A 12076-nucleotide genomic window follows, 5' to 3' on the forward strand; every position below is an offset into this window, starting at 1 on the left:
ATAGAGGAGCATTGGCGGTCGGCGTCACTGCGTACCTAGCGGGGCACACGGGGGCAGAGTACCCACAACCCATCACCAACGGCCTAGTGTCCTACTAGCCTGGCGCCCCCCCAGAAAACAGCAGCACCGCGACACCCATAGCGCCCATCAGGAATTTCCCGGTCCTACTACAGCGGCCAGGTGACGGCAGATTGAGAAATAAAAGTCATATCCCGCCAATTAATATTTGACTATGTTTATGTGCACAAGTATTAAATATTTATTCTAATTATGAATAGGAATAAACATTAATAATTAGTTTTAAAATATTATATTATTATAGTTTATTTAATCTCCTAGGTTTCACTGGGAGAAAATAACTGATTGTGTAGCAAAAAATTAAATTAAAGTAGTACTAAGGGCCATATTCCAAGACACAAAAATAAGGGTTTAGGTGTTGAATATGCGATACCTGTACCCTAACCATATTCCAAGTGCACGATAGGACACGGCTAGTATCTTATTTTTAGGGCACTGATTTTTGGTGTCCTATCTGTTGCCGTTTCGTTGCCAAAATCACGCGCATGCGCAGAGCTCACTTTTTCGTTGATTTCTCCCAGATGGCTGAATCGTATCTGGCGCCATTAACTCATATATATAGTCATTTTAATTATAATCGGGGGATGTATAATGTGTATTAGTGAGTCAAATAAAACTTTATAATACCAAAAACTATTCTGAAATATATTTGATTACTTTAATGGTCATAAAAACAAATAATCAACAACTTTAAAATTACCTAGTGTGTCAAATAAAACTTTATAATAGCAAAAACTATTCTGGAATATATTTGAATATTTTAATGGTCATAAAAACAAATAATCAACAACTTTAAAATTACCTGAGAAAATTAAAATTACGCCAATTAATTCGCACGATAGTGCTGCTTTCTGTAGGATTTTGGCGTAGCAAATCCATCGATGGTTGCCAAACATCCGCTAGAATGCACTGAAATCAGTTTCTAGCCTCGTACAGGGTACAGTTTATTAAAACAGTTGCTTTTTCGTTTTCTAACAGGAATTGGATTGGGACACGTTCTGGAATACAGTCTGCGAGATAGGTTACAGTTGTATCCCAACAAGGTAGTGCTTATTAGCTACCTTACCTGAATGTTTTGGAATACCGCCATAAGTCACAAGTATTAATTTAAAGTCTGAAGCCTAGCATTGTGTTTTATCAAAATAATTCATTGAAAAAAATGTGCTGATTTTCAGTGCAAGTGTTTTATTTTTAAAATCAAAGTCTTCATAAAACTTTAGAACAACTCTAACATATATTTTTATTTGGAAATAATTTTTAAAATAAAAATACAAAGTTATTAGCAAGTCATATACACTCTCTTTATTGCTTTGTGATCTCATCGCATTTGTAAACTTTTTTAATTTTATAATTTGTGCTCAAAATGTTATAAATTATTGATATGTTATTTTCCCTATTTCATTGTGTTAATACATTTTTTGATATAGTGGTAAAATAAAAGTGCTCGCGTTTCAAAATTATTTAGTGTTTGATTTCTATCTTTGGAAATAGAAGAAATTTATATACTTTTAAAAATTGTTATTTGTTCTTGTTGATTTGATATAAAAACTTGCATGGATTTGTTTTTCTATTATAGATTAATTTACTTCACATTTTAGTGATAGTTATCTGTGATTGTGTTTTGCTGAGTAATGTTGGGAGAATTGTTTCGGCCAACTGTTTGTTGGTGATTGGTTCAAAATTGAGTTAAATTATTGTTGTAGAGGGGTCGGAAGTGAAAAAGGATTGAATGTGTAATCGAGGGGCGTATTTACAGTGTTAAATAAATTTAGTGGTTTCGAAACTGTGATTGGGTGTAACATACTACTACCTGAAACTAAACAATACCGAAAGGGTCAAAATCGATATATACGCATAAGGACTTAAGGTAAGGCACGAGTACTAAATGGATTTTCTTTATTACATTCGGTAATAAGGACAATGCAGATTTTATCGTTTTCTAAGTACTGAAATTTTAACGTGCCCGGTGTTTACTTAACCACACTTGCCAATAAGTTTTGTGGATTACCTTTTTATCTAAATATGCTTTATTGTTAATACTCATACTAGTAAGGCTTACGAATAGTTATTTATTATTTAATCCCTTTTTTATCATACTTCGGATTTTCTGTTGATACTTTCCTAATAAGTAGTAATCTGTTGGCGTGTTAAATACTGTGTGATTCGTATGAAGCGGAAGTGAAATCCAAATACCTCTCGGCTCGGAAATATAGTGTATTAGATCTTTGAAAGTTCTAGAAACGTCTATAAGGTATGATAGACTAATGGGACTGTCTACATTGCGATACCATAATACTGATGACGTCATCAACATGGCGTCGCTTACTTATTTCCACCCTTAACATTTTTACGAAACCAGTGCGATAATACGGGGGTTTTGGGCGGGGAACTGTAAAAACACTATTTTCGATGCACTTAATTTTTTTTATATTATGTTTTTCAGGTATCATAAACCAGAATATAATCCCCCCATTTTTGGTAAACATGTAGTTGAGCGGTATTTGCGAAAAAAAATTTTTAAAAATCTGAAAATACTTTTATTGTATGCTCTTCATCTTCCTCTTTTCATTAAAAGCGGCGGAGATAAGAAATTCCAAATACTTTAGGAGATATCGAATTTTTAAATTTCATCACAATACCAGTGCATTCATGTGGCGTTCAACATTGTTTCTTGTTTACGAGTATCTATTTTGTTTATTGGATAATGATGTCACGTGATTGTTCGTGATAGGCCAGAATTCAAATGAACCAATACGTGATTATTTAGTTCATTTATTGTTTAAAACGGTGTTTAATTACCGCCTCCAACTTATTTGAGTTTTTAACATTTCTAATTTCTTAATCTTATTTGTTATTTGGATATTTTTGCGCAAGTAATAAGTAACAAAAAATTTTTACGTGAGTTGTTACTGTTCATCCTTTGTCCCGGTTTGTTAGGTCAGGTCAGTTACATTATAAATACTTTAAAACTTAAGAACCATTGAAATTAATTCATATTATTTTAAATGTACGCTTTGTTTCAAAGTATTTATAATGTAACTGACCTGACCTAATCAACCATTTTCATTAATTAGGCATTCACAAACACATGGCAATAAAAAAAATGTCGGCGGTCGAATGATTACACAGGTCTTGTATAGCAAAATAAGAACGGCGATATATCCTAAAGTATTTGGAATTTCTTATCTCCGCTGCTTTTAATGAAAAGAGGAAGTTGAAGAGCATATAATAAAGGTATTATCGGATTTTTAACATTTTTTTTCCGCAAATACCACTGAACTACATATGATGAAATTTAAAAATTAGATATCTCCTAAAGTATTTGGAATTTCTTACCTCCACTGCTTTTAATGAAAAGAGGAAGTTGAAGAGCATACAATAAAGGTATTTTCGGATTTTTAAAATTTTTTTTTCAAATACCGCTCGACTACGTATTTATCACATTTTTTTCACTATTCTATTTTGTGATATCGCTATCAATGAAATTTTGTCTGTCGGTGTTGCATCTTTTTGCGGTATTGTGAAATTAACATTGTGCCCTATTTATTTTAAGCCCTCATTCTTTATACTGAAAAATAAATTTTGCAAGAAGTGGTAAATTATGAAGAATAAAATACTGGTATCGCAAAATAGAGTTGCCTAGGTGGCAGTGTATTCTAGTTCATGATACCGAGATCTCTTGAAAATTCTTACTTTGAAAAAATTAAAAACTTGTTTCATAAAATAGTGTAGACCAGGTGGGTCTTTATTGGTGTAATACCTTAAGTAGCAGCTTCAGTGAAATAAGACAAATGATAACTTAGTGAAATATTGTTTAGGTTAGGTCAGCTACATGAATAATATGTCAGATCATTATCCAAATATTTATAGCATCTTCCAACCCACTGAACTTTGTACGCACTCACTGTGCACTGAAAACCCCTAAAAGTTCAACAATCTCATGACTGCATTACATCAGTACCATTTGCTGTTGCACTAAAAGCTGGAACACGAAGCACCAAAAGTGCAATAATGCAAGGGTTTTTGATAAAAAAATGGCAGCCGAAATGCTGGTATTAAGAATTGGCAACAAAATTAACTGCAGGAAAGTGGTTCTTGATCTGTAAACATTGCAGAGCTGCCAACCTCAAATCACACCCATCAGTAATGGCAATTAGGTATATGAAAAAAAGTACGCGTAAATCATTCACGATAAATTTTTCCTTGGGCATTATAACATAACACACCCACAAGATAAAACAAGGACAATAATATGCAAAAGAAAAAGAAATGAAAACAATGCAAATTAATGAATAAAAAAAATCTATTTGAACAATACAATCATCTGAATATGTAAGAAATATTAATAATTTTACTGGCTATTTTGAATCTTCAATTCAAAGTATTCAAAGTTAAACTTTAAAACAACTGTATTTTTATTTGCTTCTTTTATCCTGGTTGGATAAGAAATGTCATGTAAACAAACAACAAGACAAACACAAGGACTTGTAAACAATAACTGCGTTCGTTACTTTCGTTTCTTCAGATGTACAGAAAAAACGAAGATATAGATTTATTGCTCGTCACGGCTTTAAAATGTTCTGCATGTTTCTTTGATTCAATATGCCATTTACAGTCATCCCTTCCACCATGTGCAATCGAAAAGTCACACGTGCATACATTACAAAACCGTGGCGTTCCAAACATTTGAAAACGACAAGCATGGCCATTCTTTTGAATATTTAAGTCGAAAGTTCTGAAGACTTGCGTGTTTTTTTTTTCCAGATACACATTATTCTGTCACACGCTTCATTTCTAAAACCGGCACTGAAGAACACAACACTATCGAAAAACATAAAAAAAAATCACGTCTGTAGACACCACAAAAACACTATGATGAAAAAAATGGCTTTCAAGAATTAAATTAACACAACACAGGTTAGCTAAAGTACCGTACAAAAATTATCGTGATTTAAGTAGCCTTCAAACGATAAGTCCGAGAATATGTACTAGTTGTATCGTACAACGGACGTAATACCATCCCATTATTATTTAAAAACACGGGAATTAATTTACTTATTTCGACAGTACATCGTACATGCGCACACTTACTAGTTCCATTATTTGAGCAACCAAGCGATGTATTCAAACTGCGTTCACGAAACACGCACAGCAGAAACGGAATTTTCTCCGTTACCATGCAACACAAAGCCTCGTTTCCGTAATAAATCAGGGATGTTCCGTAATTCCTTAATTCGGGGTTAAAATCCGTAATAATTACGGAAAATCCGTAATGGTTGGCAGCTCTGACATTGTAACCAACTGGTTACATTATTAAAAATTACTAGGATGTAGCCTATATAAAATTAAAGAAATGAAAGACATAACCTCTTCATCACTATAATGTTGAATTATATCATCAATCATGGTTTGTATTTTAGGTTTTTTTTTAACCTCCATTCGTTTTTAAAACCCATATTATACTCTCTTCGTCTTCTGAACTTTCAGCAGAATTTTCTAAAAACTGAAGAAGAACTAATAATTTTTCATTATTTACTCCGTCCAAGTGCAGGTGGCTATTGGAACATGATGTACAACTGCACTTGGGGCTACTGCAGAACCATTGTAACACGTAGCACTGAGTCCAGTGTGCTCTGTTAGTGGCCATTGTAGAAGCTACTAGATTCTGAGATTTTACATACTATTAATATTACTGACTTAATCTAACCAACCTTTCACTGTAGCAATTATTCACTTAAATTTCCAGAATCTTCCAATAGGTCGCGGCTCTATTTTAAGAGAGAAAATTCCGGAATTGTATTTTTTTAAACCTTCTAATGTTATGGATTTGTAAAATCCTAATAGATTCTGAAATATTCAACAGTAGAGAGCCATTCCACCTCAATTCAGGCAGTTAGCAAGATAATGTGTCAGGTCACCATCTCAGATTTGCTTTAAAAAATTACAGCAGTTACAACCAGTGCAGTTAAGGAGTATGCCAAAAGGATTTTGTCCCAAAAATTTTTTCCCCATGTTATAGCCTTTTGAAGTTGGTTCAAAATCAAAAAAGGTGGAAAAAGGGGTGTTTTTTAAATGAACGGCATTTCAAAACTATTTTACTGATTTTGTTGATTTTTTTTTATTTTGTACCTATTATAGTGAACTACAGAGTGGAATAGTTCCAATGAGCCCAACGACAATATCTTTAAGGGGGGGAAACTAAAAAATTTGGCAAAAAATTAAGATTTTTTTGGATTTTCAAAAAAAAATATTTATGTGGAATAATCAATTTTCATAAAAAGTAATTCTGGTAATATGTAGACCTATTACGGTAGTTTTACAGGAAAAATTGTTTTTGATTCTATGATGCATGGAATTATTGAAATTTAACTTTAAAATTTTCAAAATTTGACAAAAGTGCCATTTTTGATTGAAAATTACTCAAAAATCCCATATTTTAAAAATCTGAAAATTTGTAACTTTGTAGTCCTCACCTTTATTAATAGCATGCACTTTGTTGGATAGTTTGTTTTTGCCTGTAAACATTTCTAGTTTTTTTTGAAAATGTAATGTCATTACCTTTTGTATGTTGTGCATGCTCAATTAATAAATGTTTTGTTGGTATCTAAATAGTATGTGATAATTTGTAACTGGTTTTGTATGAGGGGAAACCTTGGGAAATATGAAGGGGGAGTCCCTATCTGAATATTCCCAGGCGCTTGCTGTAAGGGGAATCCCTGGTAGCTTGAGGGAAATCCCTGGTGACCATAGGGGGAATCAACTACAAGACTGCAAGGGAATTCCCAAACTTTTGCTGTTACAGTTGTGTTGTGTGTGTTCATGGGTGATGTTCAGCTAGTGAACTAAATCATGTCTGACTTTCATAGTATGGAGAGAATTAAATGTGTGGACTACATTAAAAGGCACAAAAAAAGTGTGTATAAAAGTAAATGTGTGAGGATGTGTAAGGTGAATGATTTAGCAGATGATATTCAAAAGTTTGTGGGTGTATCTGTTTCAGTTAATAAAAATGATATTTTGTGTAGCAACTGTGTTACTTTTTATAAAAAGAAATTTCTGGAACTTGCTGAAGATGCAGAAGAAACATCCACATCAGAGAATTTTATTCCGGAGGATGAACTAGTAAGTGTTTTAAATAGCAGTCTCATTAAAACATTAAATGTAGAAGTATCACCATTGAAATCCCCTTCAGAGGTGAGATTGGATAGGAGAGAAGGTTATGCGAGGAAAAAGAAGATAAAATTAGTTGATGAGTTAAAAACTTCTGCTGTGAACAAATTACAAGACATATATCACGTGCATCTTTCAAGTGAGTCTGATGATGAAATGCCTGTGTGTGTCAATTGTAGTCTATGGTTTTCGAATATTGACTCAGCTCTTCATACTTGTAACTACAATGGAAAAGTACAGCTACTAACATTGGTACCACAAACATTTAGTAAAACTGTATTGAAGGAAAAATTACCTTCAGTGTCAAAGTACCTCATTGATAAATGTCGCACAGTTATAAAAAATAAGGGAATTTATGCTCAACCTGACCCCTATAGTGGACATCCTTTACCTACACAGGTACAAGATCTAGCATTATCATATTACCTAGAAGATAGTAAAGACTGTTCAAGGGAAAGTCCAAACAAAAAAGATGTTATTTGCATTAAGGATGGTAATGGCGAGAAAGTAAAAAAGGTTAAAAGATTCATGACAAGGTCCATCAAAGAGGCATACAAAGCATTCAAAAAAGATAATCCTCTTATAGAAATTAGTCTTTCAAAGTTTTATGCCTTACGACCAAGATGGGTGAAAATTCAGCCAGAACAGACTGTGTGTTCTTGTATTTACTGCAGTAACATGCAACTTATCTGTGTAGCTCTTCGAAATGTATCAAATAACCAAATTGATGAAGACTATCTTCTACTGAAGTGTTTGTGTGACGAAACAAGGAATGAAGATTGCTGGCTCGAGGAGTGTGGTGACTGTCCTGGCACAGAAACATTAACTGTTGAAAACTTTGGCTTGGATGAAGGGGAAGAAGTTACCTTTGCGATTTGGGAACATGGTGACCTCATAAAAAAAACTGTATCTGTAAATAATTTTCTGGAACATGTAAGGCATTGGGTTAAAAAAGCTATTCCTCACAGTTACATTAGGAAAATACAAAGGGAAGGAATAGCTGAAGCAAGAAGTTCTGTCCAACAAAATAATGCTCTTGTTTTACATTTTGATTTTGCTGAGAACTGGTCAGTTGTATTGCCTGATGAAATCCAAACTTACCACTGGCAAACTGATCAGCTTTCACTGTTTACCTGTGTTGCATACTTTGGTGCGGAAATAAGAAGTTTTGTTATAGTATCTGATGATATAGCTCACGACTCTGCTCACGTTCTCTGTGCTTTAGAGGTTATAAAACTGGAAATTTCAAAATTTTGTCAGTTAGAACTTTTGAGTTCAATAGTGTACATTACAGATGGGGCAGCTGGACATTTCAAAAACAGGTTTCAGCTGTATGAACTATGTAAAAATACTCAAACTGTTGAAAAAAAATGGATTTTTTTCTGCTACAGGGCATGGCAAAAGTGCATGTGATGCAATAGGTGGTTTGTGTAAACACTTTGCAACTAAGTTCAATCTTCGGGCAGAGTGTGTTAATGCCATTAGAGATTCTGCTTCATTTGTTGCTGAAGTAGGTAACCTTGTACCAAAGATAACTCTATTGGCTCTTGAAAGTAAAACAATTCAAACGTATAGGTCATCTAAGGAAAAAGAATGGGCTACTGTAAAACCAGTTGTTGGAATACAATCTAAACATTACTGGCTGATTAAAAATGAGACATACATGGGACGCACAATTAAAGATAAAATAGAAATAGTTGTACAATCTAACCAGATTAAAACACATTATTCAATAAATGATTTCCAAGTAGGCCAGTTCGTTGCTTGTGTATACGATCAGAATTGGTGGATGGGACAGATCACTGGTATATCTAAAGAGTTGAACGACATGACAGTGTCTTTTATGCATCCCCATGGTCCAGCTAAAGGGTTTCAGTGGCCACAGGAATCTGGAAAGAAGAAGGATGAATGTCCGGTGCCACTACAAAATGTTTTGTTAGCAGTAAGCAATCCTCCTCCACTTGGACAATCAGCAAGACTCCACACTTTCGACAAAGCTGAGTTGATGAAGATCCAGCAGATCTACTGTCTTTAATCAGCCAAATAATATTTTAGGAAGTTTGTCAATATATGTTACATATAGTTGAGGAAGGGTAAGCAGTCTACATATAATTAATTATAGGTACATATTGTTGGTTTCAATTTTACTTTGAAACTTTGGTTTTCATGCAAGTTAAAGAGTATGCATATGTATTATATGTGTGTATATGTATTGTGCATATTATGTTAATGTGATAATGTATACACAGACTCTCCTTTTGTAATTCCCAAGGTTTCCCCAATTTACAAATTACATCTCACTTTTTGGAAACTAACAAAACATTTGTTAATTGAGTGTGCAGACCTTAGAAAATGTAAGAAAATTACATTTTCAAAAAATTCTAGAAATGTTTACAGGCAAAAACACACTATCCAACAAAGTGCATGCTATTACTAAAGGTGAGGACTACAAAGTTACAAATTTTCAGATTTTTAAAATATGGGATTTTTGAGTAATTTTCAATCAAAAATGGCACTTTTGTCAAATTTTGAAAATTTTAAAGTTAAATTTTAATAATTCCATGCATCATAGAATTAAAAACAATTTTTCCTGTAAAACTACTGTAATAGGTCTACATATTACCAGAATTACTTTTTATGAAAATTGATTATTCCACATAAATTTTTTTTTTTGAAAATTCAAAAAAATTCAAATTTTTTGCCAAATTCTTTAGTTTCCCCCCCTTAAAGATATTGTCGTTGGGCTCATTGGAACTATTCCACTCTGTAGTTCACTATAATAGGTACAAAATAAAAAAAAATCAACAAAATCAGTATAATAGTTTTGAAATGCCGCTCATTTAAAAAACACCCCTTTTTCCACCTTTTTTGATTTCGAACCAACTTCAAAAGGCTATAACATGGGGAAAAAATTTTTTGGGACAAAATCCTTTTGGCATACTTCTTGTCTGCACTGGTTGTAACTGCTGTAATTTTTTAAAGCAAATCCGAGATGGTGACCTGACACGCTCCTGCCTGAATTGAAATGGAATGGCTCTAGAGTTTAAATGTCACTGATCCAACCTAACCAACCTTTCGCACAATTTTACAGTATTTGAAGTGCTGCTGACCTAATCTAACCAGAATCTAACCTACACTAGCAAAAACCTTTGTGTGTTTGTACTTGAATTGATAGCAAACTTAATCCTATGATTCACCTGAAATTACTCATAAAAATGATCAGAAAAACAATTATAATTTCACCAATGACTACACATAATTGTTCTATAAAAATGAATTTATTGATCACCTTCAGGAGAGTTCCGGTGTGATCTTCATCAGCCACAAGAAGAATTCTCGTATTTTTTTTTCTCTTAATTCTGCCAAAAACCTGCTGAACAATTTTGATTAGGAACACAAGTATATTAAACACAGAGGGTGATCGTATTAATGGCTTTGCTCAGGGTAGAGTTATAGTTTATGAACTCTGTGTAGTTATGATGCTGATGGTAATAGATCAATCCACGATTGAACCAAAAATGCATAAATTCTACAAATAGTCATGAAAATATCTGTCATAATATAATGCCCAGTCAATTTTTTTTCTCTCTAATTAATCTAGTATTCTTCACGTGAATAAAGCCAATGTTAAGACTTTGTAGTTATTTCAGTTAGACAAGTTTTTGAACTATTGTTCCAAAGACCTTAAAACAAGGAACTATTTTTCCATAGTGCAAAACTATACTTGGAGAAAATTACTAGCAGTTCTTGTTGTCAATGAAAACAGTCCCAGAACTGGATATCATTGGAATTTTAGAAGGAAATTTGCTTACAACAATTAAAGTTTTAACACTCAAGTAAACATTTAATGGCTGATTTTCTCAGAGATGATAGAAGCTAGTTAGTGCATATTATAAAACCTAAAACTGAAATAATTCCACTTATTCTAAATTACGTAGGTGGCACAGAGATATACCATTTTGGCCATCTTGATTTAGTTTTTCTGAAACTAATCAAAGTGCTGGGTTGGGATTTTTCGGTAGACCTTAGGAGATTTATTCTCTAATGTCTTTCATCTTTTTTTGTGGTGGTTTCTAATCTAATCTTTTTGACTAGAAGTTTTAAACCCAACTAAAATTTTATATATAATGGTACATATACTGTGACAACAAATGTTTTTTAAAGGAAATTCCTTATTATACTTAGAACGTATTTATTTGCAGAATTTAAGTGTTTCCATTGTTTACATTTGACAGGCGAACATATCGTGAGAATGAACAGTTGCGTCCAGAAATAATCACCAGTTCTTTAGTTATCAGAGTGCACTTTTGTTCGCTACCATGCGAAAACACAACAGCCACCATTCAAACCTCTTTGTTGTACATTCTGAAAGAAAGGTCATAAAACCTATAATCATTGTGTTTGCCTTTAGTAACTTTACTTAGGTGGGACATTATTGGTGTGGACAATTCTTGGAATTGTGTGTAGAGAACTTCATGTGGGCAATCATTAATGTCAAGAAGATAGTGTCTAAGTTGTTACGTAATACAGGTACTGAGGAGGTTAGCACCTTTGGTAGCATATACCTTTTATTGATGCTATAACCATGTTTACGAATTAATGTCTAAATGAATTTTCTTCACACAATTGGTGAGTATTGCTCCAGCATGCTGGATTTGTATTGCAATTGTTATATAAATATAAGGGTAATTATTGGACGTCGCTGCTTTTTAGAACGGAAAGAAAAAAATCGGAAAATATGGTTTTCACGCCCTACACGTGTCCTCCCTATGGATGGTTTTGTAATTCCTACTAGTTTGTGAAAAAATTAAAATTTTATATTTTACAT

At 33.2% G+C, this 12076-nt stretch overlaps 1 protein-coding gene across 1 annotated transcript in view; it reads left to right on the forward strand.

Moving 5' to 3' along the window:
- Positions 1-1627: 1627 nt before the first annotated feature.
- Positions 1628-12076, forward strand: part of LOC134539388 (calnexin) — a 102562-nt gene continuing 92113 nt past the window's right edge. The window contains exon 1 of the mRNA XM_063381382.1: positions 1628-1945. The gene's annotated coding sequence lies outside the window, so the exon portion shown is untranslated. The remainder of the gene's footprint in view (positions 1946-12076) is intronic.

Source organism: Bacillus rossius, chromosome 15, assembly GCF_032445375.1.
Source record: "Bacillus rossius redtenbacheri isolate Brsri chromosome 15, Brsri_v3, whole genome shotgun sequence".
Classification (NCBI taxonomy): domain Eukaryota; kingdom Metazoa; phylum Arthropoda; class Insecta; order Phasmatodea; family Bacillidae; genus Bacillus; species Bacillus rossius.